Here is a 22,278-nt window from a genome sequence, read left to right as displayed (position 1 = left end):
GTGAAAGCGTGCAATGGTCTTTATTGTGTCTAGTTCCATTTGGGTGCATTCAGAGGTAAATGCGTATCTAGAATGAAATGGACGGTAGATGCCTAGCTAAGATCCTGTGGTATAAAAACTGTTGCAGAAAGGGAAGTGTCAGGATTTCTCCCACAATGGCATCTCACTCGCTCATGCGGAACTCCACTAAAACCGAAGTTCTCTACTTCCAAGCCAAACAGGCTATCTCTTCCTCTCTTCTTCGCTACTCACCGGACTTCCTTACTCTGCTTCCACTCCTAAGCTTGGTGTCATCTCCCACTCATCACATTCTTCCTTTCAATACCGCTAAACAGCTAATCTCCTCCTTAGTCCTTCCTAGATCTGACTACTGTGTCAGTCTCCTCGATGGTCCTCCCAATTATGAATTTTCACCTATGGACAAAGTCCTCCACTTTTTTCAACCTTTTTCGCTTAACCTCTACCACGTCTGCCTGTCTCCAGATTGGATGGCTATCTATGAAACAAAGGGCCAAGTATAAAGTTATTCTCGTCATCTTCAAAACTATCCATGGACTTGCCCCACCCTACCTATCTGCTCGTCTCAATCCCTTCGACGTACCTTGCTTGTTACGATCATCCACCATTCAAGCCTCCTGTGCTCCCCCTTGATTCCGCTCTTTCTCTCTCCTCGCTCCGCTACTCTGGAATGTTCTCCCTCTACATACTACTCCAACTCTACCACAATTTATATCCAACCTGAAAGCTCCCTTTTTTCTGAAGAACCTGTTGTGAGGGTTCTGAAAGGAGTGGCGGACACAAAGTTGTAATGTTTTCAACATTAGTCATGTTATTAAAATAAAAAAGGTTTGGATAAAGGCCTATCTGTCCCTATCCTAAAGATAGTTTCCTTGCCTAGAAAACTAAAACTAAAGCAACTAAAGCAAGTTGTCCTTGTGTCTAAAATTTCTCTGACCCTCACACTAAAAATGAACCACAAGCTGCAAGGTCAATATCTCTGTTTGAAGTTCAGCAAAAAGTGTGTAAAACTAAGTATGTTATTCCATCCAACAAAACAATCCGGGTATCCAGGGGTTGATTCCCTTCCCCTGAACTGTCTTAGGTAGAATGTTGAAAGTGCTCTGTTCAAAACAATGGGCCACATTCCAAGTTATCCGCTACAAAACCTATCGCCACTTCGGCTGCAACAGAAACCCTGCCTAACTGCGAGTAGACGAGGCATGCGCACAAACCCATGCCGGAAGCATTATTACCGGATTGGCGGTATCAACGGATGAGTAGATAAAACATCTGGCATTAGCAGACAAGAAATGACGTCCCTACCGGATCTGCCCAAAAAATTGCGCTAACATCGAAATGGTGGTAATACCAACGCCGGAACCTGAAATGTATTGAAAACCGAAGAAGCCACAGCCATTGCAAAAACCAGAATCCACCTCAATCCACTGCAATCTACAGCCAGCCAGGCAAAGAAAAAACAGACAAACATGTCCCAGGAGCACAGCAACCCAGGCAAGGGCCTACGCCAATGCAAACCTAAGTTTGCAGATGCTGAACTGACAGCCCTGATGGATACTGTGCTGCAATATGCTGAGGAGCTGTTTGGAGCAAGGCAGCGCAAGACAAGCTACCAGAGGAAGAGCGCCATATGGAGTGAGGTGGTGGCCAACGTCACAGCTGTTAGGACCATCCCCCATACGAGAAAGGATTGCCGCAAGAGGTGGGACGACCTCAACAAGTTCCCCTCATCTATTGCAAAGCACTGTGGAACCACTACAACTCATGCCATGGGAGGAGCGTTTGAGCAGCATTCTGTACATGGAGGGGATCGAGGGAATCAGAGGCGCTGAGGCCGGAGCAGGAACACAAGGAGAAGGCAGTAAGTAAATGCATGTACATGTGTGCCCTGCCCCCCTTTTTGCATGCCTCCACCACCAGGGCTCAGAGCAACGGGCAAGCCAAGTGGCCATACCCATGGCATGGAATGCACTGTACACCCTTCAATGGCTTTACCACCCCGATAGAAACACAGGCATGCACATTGTGCACATACTGCATGTACCCCCACCATCCATGAACCCCAACCCTGCAAAGCCATCCACCAAAGCAACAAGACCCATGTGAGACACATGTCACCAACAACAGTGTCCCACAATTAATGGGATGTGCACAATGCATGACTGAGGACATTTGTGGCAAACAGCTGAAAGCACATCTCGTCTCCCCAACAGGTACCCACTCCACGGACAGCGACGAGGCAGGACCATCGCATGCACCCACCAGGAGAGGCACCACACCTGCGCAGGCCAGACACACTGCCGGCCGCAGTAGGCAGCATGGCAGTGAGGCGACATCAGCACAGCCACCCGTGGGAAGAGCTGCAGGCGCCCAGCCTCCGCCACCCCAGGCAGTACCAGCCCAGCCTCCACCAACCCAGGCAATGCCAGTCCAGCCTACACCACCTATGGCATCATCAGCCCAGCCTCTACCACCCGTGGCAGCGTCAGCCCATCCTCCACCACCTGTGGCAGCATCAGCCCAGCCACCACCTATACAACCTGCACACACTGGTTTTGTGCCCTACAACAGCACAGGCAGTGACAGTACACACGTGACGCAGGACAGTACCCACGTACGCACCAGCACCCCCTGCGCCATGGCTGCAGACAGATGCTGCATGTGGAGGAGTCAGACTCAAATGGTGAACAGGAAGTGGCCACGGAGTCCTATGAACAATATGAGGCGGACACCACACCTGGATTCAGTCCAGCCACACCCCAAGCCCACACAGCCCGCGACCACTGCCAGATAATAACCTGCGTGCAATAAGGGTACGGCTCGTCCAGATTGAGCGCCAGCAGGTGAGCAACACACTGAGATGCAGGAAATCCAATACTATACAGGGGAGCACCCGCCGCATGGCACACGCCCTCGGACAGGCAACATCTGCCATGGTGACACTGGGATAGAGGGTGCGCGAGCACACAGATGCCTCATCTGCCGCAGCAGAGTCCCTTACACAGGTCATGCAGTTGACATTACAGTACATCCGTTCCCAAGGTTATGAGCCCTCAACCAGCAACACTAGAAAGCACACCAAGGCAAATGTCCATCCGCCTCCTCAGCACAAGACTCCTGGAGTCAGACCCCAAGGACAAATGTGCCCAGAAGTAATGCATGGATATGGTGGTGACACTGATGCATACTGTTGTGTTGTTTAAGTGTGTAGGGTGTTTTTGGAGATTTTGAGTGGGTATGGTGTGTTTAGGTGTTTTTAGTGGGTAGGGTGTTTTGGGGGATTTTGAGTGGGAAGGGTGTTTGTGGGGTGGGTGCTGGGATGGGATGTACACTACATGTATATCCAGAATCGCACTTCACATCATAAACAGATCAATTCACACTTGCAACATTGAATGTTACATCAATCATTGTGTGCATGCATTCATTGTGTTAAATGAACAGTGAAGTTAGCATTGCCCAGGTAAATGGCAGGCAGCATCAAAAATATTTCTCTATCAACCCCTGACGGGTGTGATGTGACACAGCCTGGTCTCTGCACCCGCAGTATCCACATGTGATCCATCTGCATGCACGCCTTCCTCATCTTCAGAGGGGGGCATGTCCACATATGGGGGCAGGGGTGTGTTGCGCTGAATGCAAATGTTGTGCAACATGGCGCAGGCCAACACAATCTTGTCCACCATGTCTGGCTTGTATATGAGGGCCCCCCCCCAGTACGATGTAGACATCGGAAGCATGTCTTCCACATGCCAAAAGTGCACTGAATTGACACCCTGGTCCTAAATGCGCACAATTGTATGCTGCCTCCTGTGGTGTTTATGGATTCCTCACAGGGGTCTTCAACCATTGGAGCTGCGGATATCCGGAGTCACCTGCAAGGGGGGCAGACATAGGCCATGTCAGTGGATACAGTAGATGAGTGTACCTTTCAAGCACTGTGACAATGGTCAGAGTAAGTACAGTGCCCATATGCAAAATCATGTTACACCTTAAGACATGTGGGTCATTGGATGAGTGGCATGTTATCTTGGAACTACGTTGATACCATGTTGCCCTGATACTACAGGATGGTGTTTGCATGCTGAAGTGGGAGAATGGGATAACACCCTCCCCCCAATCTCATCCAGACCATGGCCTAGGGGATCAAGGCCCAGGCACCCCCCACGAGAGCAGTTCGCTTACTTACCAGATGACAAAGTATCCTGCTTCAAAAACATGCATGTACGAAGAGTATACCCACAAGCACGCCCGGGTCAAACTGACACCTGCGACATGGAACAGCTCGACTAGAACAACAGCCACAGGTATTCACATCGTTAGAGAAGCCATGACGGCATAGCCAACAGACAAGAACACACGTGCCACCATGCACACTGGTCACTCACACACCAACCAACACGAAGAACATACTTAGTGCTATGACGTAGCGGACTGACATACCCACGGACATGCATCATTGTTATTTTTCACATAGGCCTTCTACAGCACCGCAGAAACGCAAGACGCCTGAAGAGCTTGTGTATATGCTTGCTGATGCTTTCTCGCTACCTATCCCTATGAAGAATGCCACCATGTATATCTAATGCTGCGTATGACACTCTGCCACCCTGCGACCCCCATAGTATGGATTATGCACTGCCACCCACGAACTAGGCCCAAGTAGGCTGCAAGCAAGAGTCCCCATGCAGGAGCCTCACAAACGAAAATCCTCCCAGAACGATAAGCAAGTGCTGACCATACAGAACGTGCCGCCAACGAGAGCCCACAGCCAAGGCCACGATGTTGCAACCCGAATGCCGCGCGCCCAGCGCCAAGGTTATACCTGCAGGTGCCAAGCTCTCAGAGACAGAATACAAAATCTAATGCTCGTAATTCTACTCCAGCTACGGTCTTTCCACACGTGACCAAGCCGAACTGACAAGGTGCCAAGCTTACGAGACAGAGAACCGCCAGGGTCCCACGTCTGGGACACAATCTGCAACAACGAAGCGACAAGTTGGACACCTACAGCGATGGGAAAGACCTGCTCACCAGCCCATAAGCAGACCTGTCCATTGTCCACACAAACACATTTGTATGTCCAAAATACCTTCAGCTATCACTCCAAAAATACCTCCCCTCTCAAGCTCTTCGCTCCTCTACCTCCAACTCACTCAGGGTCAGTCGTTTTTCTAAGAAACGAGCTGGGGGTAGATCTCTGTCTTTGGCTGGGGGCTCCCTCTGGAACAGCCTCCCTGCCACTCTAAAACTTGAGGAGAACCATCTCCGGTTCCGGAAGCACCTCAAGACCTTCCTCTTTTCTTCAGCCTTCGCTCCCCCTCTCCCCTGCTGATCTGTTCTCTCTTGGCACTGTGCACCTGGCCACCCTCTGTCTTTTGGGCCCAGGTACCTGCTCATCCTGTCACCCTCCCGCACTGCCTCCGGGCCACCCCTTGCACTGGGGTCTGTATCTGTACCCATACTGCCCCCCCTTTTTCTTCCTGCACTTATCGGACCTACCCTGTCTGCTGCCTTAAACCTAGCACTTGCAAATTGCTGGCTGCATTACCACTGTTTGTTGCCTTTATTATTTATTTATTGTTATTTATCTGTTTCTCCTCTGCTTCGCACTTTCCACCTCTCCCCCCCTTCCATGCATTTTTCCCCTCCCCCCTCTCCCATACAGAGGGCTCATCACTGACGCCATTACTCTTAGCCAATCACCAAGGGTCCCCTTGTAACAATTCCAATGTAGCAACTGTCAGGGACAGCCCAAGTGTATCACCTGACCCGTCCTCATCCACTAACATTTCTTCCCATAGTATATCCATACTAACCCTACCACTCGGGGAACCAACCAGAAGTGGCGATAGGTTTTGTGATGATTTTCCCAGTTGACGCAAGTAGCGCGTCATACTGCTGTAAAAAGGGCCTGCGAGCCCCACTAACGACGAGAGCCTCTCTGGATGCATACGGTCTGAGCGTATCCCTGCCGCTACTCTAATAAACAGCAGTAGTTACCTTGCTCCTTGTGTGTGTCTCATACTCCTTTTGGGACGCGGGAGGAGTTGGTGCCTCCCCAGCCCCGGAGGTCCGCGGACGGCTCTGCCGGCCCCCAGGAGTTCACCCTGACAATGCCCAACACGGACAAATGAATAATGGACAGGAGGTGCACCGTACTCGCACCATGGTTCAGTTCATGTACATTTGTGGGCCTACTGTGCCTTGTGGCATTCTAACCTCCAAGTGATGCAATGGGACATGCATGTGACAGGGGAGGAGGGCAAATGGGATGTGCACGTGCTCTTGCCGCCCGGAAGTGGTTACTGAAGTGTGCCACAGTGGGGGACACTGGCTCGGTGCAAGGCTGGGGTGGACACAAGTATGGTGTGCACATACGAATTGATTAAAAAAAGCGGGATATCAGGTATAAGAGAGGAGTGAGTAAACCTGATACAAATACCTAACCTATACACAACAAACACCCAGTCTCATAAGATTTGGTGAGGGAACTCACTAGACTTTAGGATATATGTCACTTCTGGTCACTAAACATCAAAACAGTTGTATAAGCGTGCATGGAGAATTCAACCAAAATGCACTTCAACTGGTTACACGCACTAACATCTTTAATATACAGTTATAGAAAACAATTTAATAAAACATCATAAAAAGTCATTATAAAATATCCCAAAGTGACACGTGCATTCACAAATATGGTGTGGTAGACACCTCGAGGGTGCCTAGCTGTGCAAAATGCAAAGTTAATACAGTAATGAAACACCTATTTACAACACACAATGAAATTGACACAATTTTATACACCAATAGTTTCTGTCAGTTCAGAATCCTAGTTGCTAAGTTTGTCAACCACACATATAAAGAAGGAAAAAGAAAACAATATATAGAGTACTCGATTACAAAGTGACTCTATGGTTAGTGCATCTACTGATTACACATGCATCAGGTATAGTGCATGCTGAGGCCTGGGTGGTGGTGTAGAGTAGGCAGGGGCCTGGTGCCCTGTGAGTGCCATGTTGCCGAAGGCCACATGTGTCAGCAGCAGAGGGGTGATTGTCAGGAGAGGGTGAGTGGTGAGGAGGTAAGCATGGGTATTGGGTCATCCACACATCAGCTGATGCTGCTGTCTGTTAGGGGCAGGGCACCATTCCAGTGAGAGGAACCACCTATGGGGGGTGGGAGAGCATGATCAATGATGCACACACGCCACATGTGTATGGGCCATGGTGGTGGGTGCACAGGACTGATCTGGCTAGCATGCCATTTCTTTGCCTGCTGAGGGGTCAACCTGTTGCTTGCCATCTGGTGCACTTGTGTTCATTGGAAATGTCCTGCACTGAGTGACACAGTGTGTGCCCCATTTGTTGGGCTTGCTGTGCCATGCTGTGGTGCTGTAGCTTGCATGTGTCGTTGTGCACGCACTGTGTGTGTGTCTGTGGCTCTGCATCCCATTCTGACGCACAATGGCATGCATTACCCCCAATTCACTGCATTCATCATGTGATGGGTGCCCCTGCTGTATGTGTACATTGCCATTGATACAAGGGGGTGTTGTGGCATGTTGATGTTGAGCTTGTCGTGGAACTTTGTCACTCCCATGCACATGTTCTTGGCTCCCCTATGCACTCATACCTGGGCAAGATGATGGACCATGCTCTTTGTGTGTCTCTCACTGTTGCATTTTGGTACATGTGTTCCTGTGTGTGTGTATATATGCTGGTTGGGTAGCACAGTTTGGACATTCAGTGCTGCTCTGTTTGTCAGGTCACATGACGGTAGACAACAGCCACTGATGTTTGGGGTGTAGGGGGTGGATTGGGGGAAATCCCTGCTCCACTTATTGCCCTTGTGTCTACCCCTTGCCCCCCAAATCCAGTCTCTGTGTACTGTGAATCTTACTCACCCAATGCCAAGGTACGTTGTCCTCTGTGCCTCTCCATGTACGCTGGCAGTGTGTTGTTGCGCAATACCATGGCATCATGTGGTGATCCTGGAAACTGGGAACAGCAGTGGGGGATAGTGAGGTCAGCCTCACAGGAGACCTGGACGTTCAGTGAGTGGTTCTGCTTCTGGTTCCTATAGACTTCCTCCTGGGCATGGGGTGCAACCAGCTCAATATGCGTACAGTCCAGGGCTGCAACCACACTGGGCGTGCCTGCCATGGCGTAGAACATTGCAAGCACGCCTTAGTGGCATTCATGTGTGCCAGGGTGGTTGGGAGTGGAATGTGCTTTCCCGAATGCAGCAGGAGTGCTTCCAGCACCTACACCAGTACTTTGGAAAATGTTGGCTGTGCTACTCTGTGCAGCTGACTTACAGCATGCTGGAAGGTGCCAGTTGCTAGGAAATGCAGGACACACATTACCGTCACCAGCGGTGGTATGGCTGTGTGGGTGCCAATCCTGCTTTCAATGTCTCCGTGTATCATGCTGAGGACATATGCTATGCTCTCCCTTTCCAGGCGGCACAAGGGTAGTATTTGCATGTCACTGAGGGCCCATGTTGTGGGCCGTACATGGGCTATGGGTGCACGCCTTGCATGGCACCTCCTCCTCTTCTGATTCCTCATCCTCACCCTCCTGTCCAGTGCCTCTTAGGCCCTCTATTGCTCCTCCAGCTGCTGCAGCGCTATGTTGACTTGGAACAGCTGCAGGTCAAGGCTGACTGCAGCCAGTGGCAGCATTATGGGGTTCGGCAGTGTGTGTGTTGAAGGTGTGGTCTTTTTCACCTACTCCAGGCTGCATTGGGTGTACCTGAATACATTATGCGCACCTCTGGCCTCAATGTACACACCTGCATGCATTTACTGCCGTTTACCGCCTGCTTTCAGGAGGGGGTTTTGCTGCCTAGCATTTGCCTATGTTCCCAGATAGGCGAGGCTCGTAATGGGGGTGTGTTGCCATATTGGCACGGCCGGTGCAAATTGGTGCCGGTTTTTCTGTTGCCTTACTTACCGCATGTCAGGTCCCATTGGTGGATTTACCGCCTTCGGGGGGCTCCACCTGACTCATAGTTTGCCGGTCCAGTAAATGAGGCAGTATCCTGTGTTACCGACACTTTTTTACTGGACCGCCTGACTCGGAATGAGGCCCAATGCTCCCCCAAGATGAATGGAAATGTCTCTTTGGTGGATCTTACCCCGGCTGGCCCCCAGGCGATGTTGAACTACCTGAGGGTTTACTCCGAGTTCAACTTTCTAACCATCAACATCAGTAAAACAAAGGTGATGGCCTTTAGCCCCTGATCCCGCCTTCATAAAACTAGGGGGCTGAAATGGCATCTAGGAGGGACAGAACTGGAGGTCGTTGAAGAATATAAGTACCTTGGTATTTTGTTTGACTACCGACCATCTGGCAAATGCCATATGGACTCTTTGAAACTAAAGAGTGCCCAGGTTATAGGACACCTAAAGAAACTGCTACTCAAGGGTGGAGGATATTCATTGGGTATCCTGGCACAATTGTATTCTGCTAAGCTCCTTCCTATCCTTGTGTATGGGTCTGAGTGCTGGGCAAATAAAATCATGAAGGATTTGGCAAAGTTGGAGGGATCTGTCCTTAAGAAATTGTTTCTCCTCCCAGTCTGTACTCCTATTGAAGTAGTCTATTTAGAGTTAAGGTTGGTCACCTGTATGGCGCGAGTAGAGCTATCCAAGATATGCATGCATCAACTGGAAGCCTCCATCAATCTATTTTTGAAGCTGTCCGAACCAGAGGTGCATTCATCAAAAACAGTAGTGTGGTTAACATCTTCTCAGATTCATGTAGTTGGCATGCTGGACTCTCGGTGAATCCTTTAACATATAGCTACACACGCTACAAGTAGGAAATGAAAAGTAAGATAACTGCTTATTAGCGAGAGTCTTACAAATGTAACCGAAGAACCAAGAGTAATAGTCTTCTCTTCATGGAATACAAGGAGAATCGATTGTTGGCCCCATCCTATATACAGCAATTTGTGGGGAATCCAGCTGGTCTGGGTTGACCTCAAATTAAAAATAAACACAGTTAACACTCTTGAAATAACTGGGGCGTGGACTAATCTCCCGCGCAGTGAAAGAACCTGCCGACTGGGTGGAAAACAAAAACTGGAAACGGTAAAGCACCTATTGATTAGAGTGCAAAGTATTGACAGTCTTGCAAATGCATGCTGTGAGATCGGCTGGCAACTGTGACGGTTTGGGAGAGGGGGATATATGGGCATGTTTGATGTATGGGAATAAGGCATCTTGTATTATATTTTTCATTGTCCTGTGGAGGAAGAGCGTATTACTCAACTATACGCTAGGTGATTAGGCTGTTCGGGCCTCGAAGGTGATTGAGTGACTCAGTGGGACAAGGCCAGGTGATGGGACGTTTTCTACCTGATAATGTAATATGAAGGTTATTAATGTGATGCAATGTGAAGGTTACTAATGTGATGTTGTGTTAGAAAGCTGACATTGTTCATCTGTATGACACGTAAAGCAATTTAAAAAAAGAAGAAATGTCACTTTCACATAACACTTACTTAAGGATGATGAAAAGTGTCTCTTCGATGCAATGGTATTGGAAAGCATGGCAAAGTGTCTTTTTTTCACAGCAACTTAAGTGATGGAGTATTTGCACTTTCTTAAGGACGATGAGAAACATGTCTTTTCCAAATAAGGATTCTTCAACAGTAATAGAAATGCTCTTTCACACAACACTCTCTTAAGAATAATAAAAGAGTGCCTTTTCCCAAAAATGGTGTTGGAAAGGATGGCAAAAGTGTCTCTTCTATACAACAACTTTATTAAAGATGGTCTCCTGGTATACTCTCCTGCCAGACACCTTTTCACAATGTCCTTTCTTTTCACATACTTTAGATGCCTGATGCACTTCACTGACCAGGTCTTTTTTATAATGTTCTCTTTATCTTTCAGTCTCTTTCTCTTTAAGTATAACACAGTTATACTTCTTCACTGTATATACTTTATTTGCTCCAGGCATTACTTGTTCCAACTTCCTCCATATTGACATTTGATATATGGAGACTTGTTCAAGCTTTGTTTGTTAAATTCATTGTTAGTGTTCATTGGCTTGTGGCAATGCTTGTTCTTATCTTCCCCATATTGAGATCGCATATATATAGACCTTGCCTTTCAATTGCTTCATTAATATTCACTTACTCCAGCTTTCCCATATCGACATCTCTTACATGGAGACCTGTGTAAATCTGTCTTTCTATATCATTTGGATGATATTCAAAATCAGTTCGCAATTCTTTGAACGCCTGTCGGTACACCCCAAGCATCCCAATGCTTCTGAGCAGACTCACTGATGTTTGCTGGCGTTTCCGACCTGTGACGTATGGCTGCTGCGAAGTCTGTGCTTCAGGAAAGCATTTCCTGCTCTGTGAACACTCCTGCGGTTCTCCCACCAGCTTCTCCTTCATCTGCCGGTGGAACTGCTGCTCTTCCCTGTGACCACGTCGCTGACAGCCTTGTCACTGCTGCCGGCTCCTCAGTGGTTCACCTGCAGCACCTGCTGTGCTTCTCCCAGTCTCTTGCCTTGCCGGTAGGAAGCGCATGCCTCCTTCCACACAGTCCGCTCTCATGTGTCTGCCTCTGGATCTGCATCTCTCGTCGCCTCCTTCTTCACACTGAACTTGAAAAGGCAAACCATTTTTAAATGTACCATGCAGCCGTTTTGCATTCCAGCAACTGTTTTCAATTTTAGCTTGGTGTTTCTTCTGTGCCACATTAACTCCTTTCTCCTCTTCCTCGTCCCAGTACTGGAGGTTTTATGGGAGTTGGAGTCCATAAGAGTTTTAGACTTTTTAAAACTGCATTTATTTGAATACTTGTTTGAATCAAAACTATTAGAAACAGGAGGTGTTAAGTGAGAATTATGTGTAATAGTATTTTGTTTGTGACCCTTACTTAGGATAAAACCATCAGAGACAAAGGATGTTAAATATGAGTCATGTACAGCTGAGGTGTGAATGTTATTCTACCTTGAGTGTTTTTCGTAAATTGTACCTTGGTTCCTACAATGGCAAGGGACTTCTAAAGTGACAACATGCCATTAGGAATGTAGGGATCATAGGTTCTTCCTCATTATTAAGAGAAGCATACTGTGTCTCTCCTGATGGGGTCACCAATCTCCCTGACATCCATCTCCTCCCATGTCATCCTCCCTCATAATACCATCCCCAAGGTCAGGATCAGGTAGTGGCTGCCATCCCCTGGCCACATAGGAGGAGATCTTGGACTGGGGGTCAGTGATGACTCCACAGGATTCGTTGCACTGTTTCATAGCACTTCTACTTTCCTTTCTCCCTACCTTTCATGGACAACCCAACAGCATTTTTCCATAACTCCTCCATCCTTAATTCAGAACTTTCTCCACCATCCCGTTCTTATGTCATTCTGTCCTGTCCTCATCACTGGTGTATATTTCGACCTTCCCCTGCAACATCTGGTCTTCAAGTCACATTCTCTCACCCCATTGCAAAGCTCTGTTATCAATCTTAAATTCTTCATGTGTTGTTACTAAAATACATTGCTTTCCCTGTGAATTGTATAAAAAAAATGAATACATACATAAATAAAAAAAATGATGTGTTTAGGATGTTTGTGGGCAGTTGGTTGTGTAAGTGAGAAGTAAGGTGATAGGTTGCGCAATAAGTAGAGCGGTTTTGGTCTTGTTCCAGAAAATGGGCTCTCTTCCAGATGGCAGTTTGGTGGGCTGCTTATTGGTGCCAGTTGACTCTCAGGTGAGATGGTTTGAGAAGGTTGGACTTCTTCCATTTGGTTTGCTCTATTTTGGCTTCTTCTTGTGTGTCTGTCTTTCCTGGTACGCTGCATTTTTGCGATGCAGGCTTGTTGGTTAGAGGCTAGGTTTCTTGTTTGATTCTGTGTCTGTTTTTCCAGCTAGGTTGGTTGGTCGGGTTTGGGTTGTCTGGTTGGTGACAGGATTTCTCTTTTTTCTCCTTTATGTCCAGTCGCACAGATTTTATGGGTGGTGGCTACTTTTCCTTGGTCAATGTTCCTTGTTTGTTGGCATTTCAGTGGGCAATATTTGCTTGAGCTGTGTTTGTTAGTGCTTTTCCACCATATAGCGGGGAAGTAGTGTGTAGGATAATATTAAAGGGTAGAATGTCACAGGGCCACACTATTCCAGGGTTCAAACTATCCCAGTGGCCAGACTATCCCAGAGGCCAGATTATTCCAGGGATCAAACTATCCCAGGGGTCAAACTATCCTCGGAGCAGACTTTTACCAGGAGCAGACTTATAGCTGGACCAGACCTATCCCATGGGCAGACTTACCCAAGCAGCTGAACTATCCCACAGGCAAAACCTTTCCCAGGGGCAAGACATATCCCAGTGGCAAAACCTATCACGGGGGAAGACCTATCCAAGTGGCAGGCCTATCCTATGGGGCAGAATTATCCCAATGGCAGACTATCCCAGGGGCATCAGTATTCCAAGGGCAAAACTATTCTGGGGGAAAACGTATACCTTTGTCCGAGAGGGATGTTTGTTGGCGAGGTCTTGTAGTGCTAGAAGCTTGTAACGGCGAGGTCTTGCAATGGCAGATTCTCCGAGTGGTAAATCCTCACTGCAGTAGAGGGGCATAGGCGTAAGACCCCATAACATTAGTGCTTTGCAGTGGCAAGTGGCTCAATGTGGCATTAGCTTCCTGGTGGTTGGTACCACTTTTTTAGTGCCTTGTAATGGTAGACAGTTCACAGTGGTGAAAGCCTCTCTGTGGTAGTTGCCTCTCAGTGGCAAAGTCTTGTGGTGTGGGAACCTCAGCTCCACAGTGGTAGAAGAGTTCAGAGTTAGAAGTTAAATGTTGCCAGAATTAATAGTGGGAGGATTGGCGTGTTTGAGTTTAAAGCAGGCGGGTGTCAAAGTGGCGAAGTTCAGAGGTGGCGTACTCAAGGTGGTTTCTCTAAAAGGTGGCAAAATGTCACTGTGGCACATGTCACTGAGAGACAGAGCACACATCAAAGTGAGAAAGAAGAGGATCACAGTAGCAGAATTTAAAAGAGACAAGATGCAAAGTTGGCAATAACATCTCTCAAATTGAGAAATCTCACAGTGGCAAAATTCAAAGTTGAAATTCAGTCGGATTTGAGGTAAAAGTAATCCAAATGCCTTAAGGAGGACACTCAGAGAGCTCCTTCCACACATCAACACTTGTCTATACTTAGAAGCCAGTGCTCCGACTTGCCTGCCTCTGCTTCACAGGACTTGGGTGCAAGATGGAGGGAGTGTTATGTGCCCAGGCGGTAGTGAGGAGGTAATGGTCCGTCTATGCGAGTGCATAGATAATGTCAATGGAATGCCCTTTCTTGTGCGTAGGGGCTTGAGAGAGGATGTTCATTTTATGGCAGATAGACTGTTGGGGACGGGGCATGACATAGGCCCTCATTTCAGTTATGCAGTGGGATTTCCACTGCCCGATATCCCGGTATTAGTGGGATATTACGAGCGGCAGAGACACCAGTAAGTTCCCATTCTATAGAGTCCCATAGGTTACATGTGTGGGATTGCAGGGAATTACTGGCCCTGGTAGAACCAGTGCCTGAGATTTCAGAATGTATTTGCCGGTAAGGACGTGAACTACTGGCATGTCAGGTGTGGGGTACAATTACAGCCCCAGAGTGACAAAGATGGAGAGGCCATTCTAGGCCCCTTTCTAAGAGTGCACCTGGCTAAGTGTGGAGTTCCATTGAAATATAAAAAGCCAGTACAAAACAGTGATTTCAACATAAGGCCTAGTGAATCAACAAAAATTGGCCTATTTCTACTTTAATAAAATACAAAGACACCAAATTGAAGTGGAGTGTGCATTAGAACTGGAATATTGTTTAATGTGTCCAATGGATTCCAAAGACATGTGTGCAGGAGATGCTGCCTGTGTGTGAACTCGGAGAAGGTACAGGTGACCGATTTAAGGCTGTAGAAGTGCAAATGCATTAAGGCTGTAGAAGTGCTCGTGCGGCAGCATTCTGGAACAAACTTCCGACTAGCCTTAGACTGGAATCAAATCTATTCTCCTTCCGTAAAAAACTTAAAACCTTGCTTTTTAAGTAATTCGAGATATAGCTATACGACCTTCTGATGGACATCCCTTATATGTAATGAATCGTCCTGTATACTGTTTGTCTCCACTATTAGTCTACGTCTCCATGTAAGCACCTCGATGCTTGCAAGCAGTTCGGCGCTCTACAAATAAACAAATAAATTAAATAAATAAATAAACATGGAAGGGCATAAATACATTTGAAATACTGTGCATTTGGAAGCTAAAAAAGAGGAGTGATGCCTTACATTTAAGAAATAAAGTTGAATTGACAGATTGCATTCATCAAGAATAAAAACACTTAATGTCATCATATAAAATCAAAGCATGTAAAGAGAAAGGCTTATTTCATTTGGTGTAAATTTGAACACTGGTTTCTTATGTAACTTTTGCCTGTGTAAATAATTCCAAGTGTGAACTTATTTCTTTTCAAGTATTCTGTAAAGAAAGAGTTTAGCTCTTGCCAGCAAGCCTGGATGCAATACAAAATGTCACGTGTAAATATGTTTCTTAGATTTAAATGCTATTTTACAGAATTGTGCATGTAACTGGACTGGTTGTATCTGGATCTGTTAGCCCCAGACCTTTGGGCTTGGTTTACCAAGGAAACAGGCCTGGAGCTTCAGTTATAAATATAGAGAAATGTTGCAAGAGAGATCAGAACTGCAGGGATTTACAGATAACAGCCAGCAGAAATTACCTTGAAGGTCAGTTCCCCCATTAACTGTGTATTAGCTTTGAACAAAAAACCTTTGAAGCCCAGGAGGGGAGGGTATGATCACATGGGCCAGCCAGATGTCCTGATCAGGTCATAGAAGGTAAATTAAACCTTAGAGTTGGTGGGGGCCATCTGAAACAGAGGGACCCATGTGATGCAGTGCCATTGATTAACATTGGACTCCTTTTTCTCTAATAAAAAGAAAATTGTGCGTCCCAGTGAGCCCAGCCTGAATTCATATTAAAGGGTATAAAACCCCTGTCGACAACATGTAAAAACAAGATGTTTGTGATGTACATAACTTAAGTTATGATCAAAATTATGATTCTGGCATTTTCATGAGTCTGAGGAACTGGAATATTGGCGAAGTGGTAGACGGTGAAATTAATGTTAGAAGTATTTAGTGTCAGAGTTGTACCTATCACGGCGCAGCCACAAAGCATGAAAAACAGTGAAACCTCCCAGGAAGGGCGTGTGGAAATAACATTAGTATTTTCCTACTCGCCATAAAATGTAGGATTTTAAAATATATGGATTTATGTTGTTATCTGAAAAATGTGCATAGCTGTCATGTTGTTAGATTTTCAGAACCCAAAAAGGTAGAACCCACCTGTCATTTTTGGTTGAGGTATTTTTCCGCCTCCTCAGCTTCCATAACCCATACCTCCCAACTTCTGGTCCTATCAGCAGCCAGTGGGCATCTTGGTGGGAGGTGAAGGGGGAGTGCTAGTCAATCCTTATCATGGGAATTATGATAATGTAGGAGTGTCATCAGTCATATAAGAGGTCAATTTTGCATCAGAACAGGGCTTTTCACTTTATTCCTGGAGGTAGTCTACTGCCGAACTCTTGTGAGGAACAACTAGCAGAGAGGCCTCAATCCTTGCATTGAAGTCAGTGACAGGGAAATCTAGACGAGGTGAGAAGCAATCTAGGTACTGGAGAAAACCCTTGACTGAAGCCCTTGACCAGATCTGTGTTATCCTCAGAGGAGCCCTGCTGTTTTCCTCGATGCTCCATAATCAAGGCCTCCTATGTAGGTATATATCTCCCAAAGCTATCAAAGGTGTGGGGTGGGACTGTCAGCCTTAATTTCCATCTCACATAGTGGGTAGAGGGTGGTACTGGGAAGGCCCTTGGCACATTTTCTTAAATCCAATTCAAATGAATTCCACTAAAGAAAATCACCCAATCCATTTAAATTGAATTGTGTTGGGAACAGCCTACCTTAATCCTTTCCATTAAATCGTGGGGAGTGGGGAAGCTGTACAAATCCTGAGCGCATTGAATTAAAGTTAAATCAATTAATTCCCATATAGAAAATCATGGGATGAGTGCTAGAGTTTGAAACTAACAAAGTTCATGCCCATTGGGTTAGAGCCGGTAGAGACAATAAACTACTTGGTTGACTCTACCTTTCCAAAACCCCTGTCTTATGTACAGAAGGGGTCGTCCAGAATCCTACAATAAGGAACCCTATAACATTGCCATTCAAGTAAATGTAAAGTGTGCAAAATGCAATTTACCATTTATTTATGTGCATTCCCAAACCAGAATCCCATGTCCTTTGAATGTGTGTTGAAAAACGATTTCCATTGAGTTCCTTTTCCCAACCTTGCCTTTCAAAGAAAAGCCTGAAAACGATTTTCCATTTGAGTTTCTTTTCCAACCCTTGCTTTTCAAATAAAGCCAAAATGATTTTCTCATTGAGTTTCTTTCTCAAACATTGCCTTTCTCAAAATAAAGCCAAAACGATGTTTCCATTGTGTTCCCACTCCCTGGACCTTGCCTTGAAATCAGAGGAGTCGTATCCAATTGATGCCTGATGATGGGGGTTGCTGGGAGTAAAGTGTATTGGGACAAACTAAGCAATCATTGTGTGTTTTCTATGTTTGCTATTGGTTAATTTGCAAGAAATCTGATATAAATTGTGACTGCCAAATTCAAAATTTTACCTGTGTCATATCACAACTGTAAGTCCTTAAAACCTGTCTTATTTAATTGGTGCAAGAAATGTGTGATATTGTGTATATATTCTTACTATACACCGGCCTGGTGCTAGCCCATTGGTGGCATAGAGGATATTTGTTGGGGTGGTGTGAGACAGGTTGGAGGCCTCACTAAAGTTGAATCTGTATAAGCGATTTGGGTGCACGCTACCTCGCTTGGGGGGAAAAGGAACTCCCTGAGTTGAGAGTGACCGCCTGATTAATCTCGACACATGCCAGCCGGTAGATCACAGCCCCACTGGCAAACTTGTGTTTCCCCGGTCCAGAAAAAATGCTGGTGACGGAATTGCCAGCATTTTATCCAGTATCTCCTCTGTACCGTGGAACTCAGAAGGAGCCCCATAGTGTTGTTGTGATCATCTAGTGTGATGTGGACACCCCCTAGGACGAAGAGTTTATTTGTGCTGGCAGAGGGGGTGAAAAGACAGGAGGCCAATTTGTTCTGGAAGTGTGTGGTTGTGGCTGGGAGGTCTGAGGTGATGACAAATGTTAGGGTAGAGTTAGGATTGATGATGAGTTTTATTACAACGCTTTCAAAATTGGTTGTTGAGATGGTGGGGACAGTAAGTGCAGTGTATGTTTTGTGACATAGGAGTGCTACGTCTCTGCCTTTATTATGTTTCCTGTTGAATGTTTTGATAGCTACTTTGTTAGGAATAAGGGTGTCAAAAGTTGTAAAGGAATTGTGTGTAACCCATATTTCTGTGATGATCAATATGTCAAGAGTGAACTCTTCTATACGAGATGTGGTGTGATATACATTTTTGACTCCGGATCTTGCATCGATTGCATCGATGCAAATTTGGCCTGATAGGTTGGCACTGAGTGTCTAGGGTGTAGAATAGTTATAGTCTGGTGAGGAGGCCGTAGTGGTGTTGTTAATATGCTGTTGATCCATGTAGTTATTGTTGGGTTGGAATGGCTGAGCGTGCTTAAACAGGACGAGGTGGAGTGAGTGGGTGGACGGGGTTGTTGTGTAGATTTGAAATGGGGTTTAAAGGCAGGGGTGATGATGGTGTGTTGGGTTTGGCATATTCAACACTTGGAGGTGGAGTGACGTATGGGGAATGAGATTGGTGCTGGTTAGGTAGGGTGTGCATTAAGTTGCTATGTTTGTGTCTTGTCTAAGTACCTTTTGCTTGGGCTGATTGTGAGTGTTGGTGAAGTGTTGGAAACGGGAGTGTGGTTGGAACTTTGGTGGCAAACTTTCTTAGCATGGCTTGGTTGGCCTGGCATAATATCAATCCTGATGTATAGAATCGGATGGTGATAGGGGTGGCATTAGAATTGGATGTTGATCGGGGTGGCATAGGATCAACCCTGATGTATAGAAATGGATGGTGATAGGGGTGGCATAGGATCAATCCTGATGTATAGAAGTGGATAGTGGTAGGGGTGGCATAGGATCAAACCTGATGTATAGAAGTGGATGGTGCTAGGAGTGGCATAGGATCAATCCCGATGTATAGAAGTGGATGGTCATAGGGGTGGCATGGCATAGGATCAACCCTGATGTATAGAAATGGATGGTGATAGGGGTGGCATTAGAAATGGATGGTAATGGGGGGGGGGCAAAATCAACCCTGATGTATGAAATTGGATGGTGATAGGGGTGGCATAGGATTAATCATGATGTATAGAATTGGATGGTGATAAGGGTGGCATAGGATCATCCCATATGTATAGAAACGGATGGTGATATGGTTGGCATAGGACCCATCCTGAGGTATAGAAATGGATGGTGATATGGGTGGCATAGGATCAATTCTGATGAATAGAAATGGATGGTGATATGGGTGGCATTATAATTGGATGGTGATAAGGGTGGCATAGGATCATCCCATATGTATAGAAGCGGATGGTGATATGGTTGGCATAGGACCCATCCTGATGTATAGAAATGGATGGTGATATGGGTGGCATAGGATAAATTCTGATGAATAGAAATGGGTGGTGATAGGGGTGGCATTATAATTGGATGGTGATAAGGGTGGCATAGGATCAACCCTGATGTATAGAAGCGGATGGTGATATGGTTGGTATAGGATCAATCCTGATGTATAGAAATTGATGGTGATAGGGGTGGCATAGGATCAATCCTGATGTATAGAAATGGATGGTGATAGGGGTGGCAATAGAATTGGATGGTGATAGGGGTGGCATGGAATCAACCCTAATGTATAGAAGTGTACGGGGATAGGGGTGGCATAGGACCAACCCTGGTGTGTAGAAGTGGATGGTGATACGGGTGGTAGAATCTGGCTTGATGTGTCCTTTGATGGTGGGGATCGATTGCGTTTTGGAAAGGGAGCATTAGTTCAGAATGAGGGACAGCAATAGGAGAGTAGTGTGATGTGTGTCCCTTTTTCTTTGGATGATTTTGTATAGTAGCTATCAGAGTCGGTGTTGTCTGGGTTCGTTTAAAGAAAATGTGTTTTTTTTTCTCTAATGGGTGTTTTTTTTAGAAGATTGTTGTAGGGTTTGAGCATGCGTAGGCAGTGGGGGAGCGACATGGTGGTAATTGTGGGGCCACAGATAGGAGCATATTATTGGGAGTTATGGTTCAGGATAATACAAAGGAGAACATTTAGTACCGTGTGCTAGTAGCCGGCGGCAAGCCAGACTACCAGGCAAAGGAGATCTACATTAATGAAGCCCTTTACCCTCTGGCACGTGACTGGACGCCCCTACTTGAGTTTCTTAACAGAGCTTGTTAGGCATCACATGATCAGCCCGCAGATCGCCCTGGTTCATTCTTGTGGGTCACCTGACCTCTGCCGGCAGCTTCAGGCAGATGGGATGAGTACGTCTGGTGGTGTGTGGTTGAGATCAGTCTTCCTGTCAGCCCAGTTGGTGCCCCTTCTGAGGATGGAGAGCCCCTTTACAATTAGCGGTTCCTGGGTCAGCAGTCATGTGATCACCCCGTAGATTGTCTCTGGTTCGCTGTGTGGGTCGCCTGACCTCTGCAGGCAGCCTCAGGAAGCTGGATTGTGTGCCTATTGTGGTGTTAGGCTGAGAACGGTCTTCCTCCCCACCAGTTGGAGCCCCTTCTGAGGATGGTGAGCCCCTTTAAGATGGCAGTTTGTGTGTCAGCAGTCATGCGATCAGCCTGTAGAGAATCGATGTGATAACTGCGCAGCCCGTAATTCCACCGACGAAAATGTCAACTGCAATTACTGCGCTGAGCAGTGATCAGATAAATCACTTTTGCCTGCATGCCCTGGCCTGCCTTCCCTCAACCTGCATGCCCGCCCCCACTTACCTTTACTGTGGCACACCTCTGTCGCTGACTGCCCTGTACCCTCCCACTTACATGCGGCGGAGCTGACGCCGCTGGGTCCTTTTTTAAAAATGATACATTGGGCCTCATTACGACCCTGGCGCTAAGTGAAAAAACGATGGCGGTAAATGGTTACCGCCATCGTTTTCCGCCAGGTCCGATCATGACCCGTGACCGTTAACTATGATGCCATTAGCGGCATCGTAGTTAACGCTGCCGCTAACTGCGCTAAGGGTGCACGCACGCGACCGGCCACACCGTACTTAGCACCATGGTGGAAAGGTAATGCAGCTGCCACAGGTGCACAGAAACAGCACAGGTGAAGGCAATACAGACTCAGGAAGTACAAAAAGAGCACACCCCACCCCTTCCCACACCCAGTCACACTGCACAATGATACCAATACGACTAGCAATGTTGGGGCTGGAGGACCTGATAGCAATGCATGTGCTACAACAGCAACAACAACAACAGGCAGCACAGAGGAGACGCAGGAGGAGAAGGAGGGCAAGGCAGGCCCAGCAAGCCCCACCAGCACAGCCAGTGCCACCACGCAGGCAGCCCCCAATCCCACGCATCAGAGCCAATCCATTCAACCTCACTGCTGAGCAGATCCACACCCTGTACCGTTTGGACCGGGACACCATCACCGCCATCGTAGACATGATACACAACGACATTGTCAGCATGATAGAAACTCCAACCGCCACCCCCCCCTACTGAAGGTAGTGTCTGTACTCCACTTCCTGGCCACAGGCACCTACCAGCACACAGTGGGGCACTTGCATGGCATTTCACAACCATTATTCTCACGAACACTCATCCAAGTGCTCGATGCCCTCCTCAAGCACACAGACGACCACATCTCATAACCACGGACTGCCCAGGACATTGCAAACACCAAAGTGGGTTTCCATGCCCTAGCTGGCATACCCGGTTGTATTGGTGCCATCGACTGCACCCATGTGGAATTGGTGGTTCCACGTGCCATGGAGGTACCGTACCGCAACCGGAAACAGTTCCACTCAATCAACGTGCAAATGGTCTGTGACTCCAACAAGATCATCACACATTGTTGTGCCCGATTCCCCGGATCAACCCATGATTCTATGGTCCTGAGGAACTCCACAATACCACGCTACATGGAGCGACATGCAGGCCCAAGATCCTGGCTACTCGGTGAGTCCAATGT

The sequence above is a fragment of the Ambystoma mexicanum genome, chromosome 2q (assembly GCF_040938575.1).
Source record: "Ambystoma mexicanum isolate Mex_15411 chromosome 2q, UKY_AmexF1_1, whole genome shotgun sequence".
NCBI lineage: Eukaryota > Metazoa > Chordata > Amphibia > Caudata > Ambystomatidae > Ambystoma > Ambystoma mexicanum.
Note: the sequence above shows the minus strand (reverse complement) of the source record.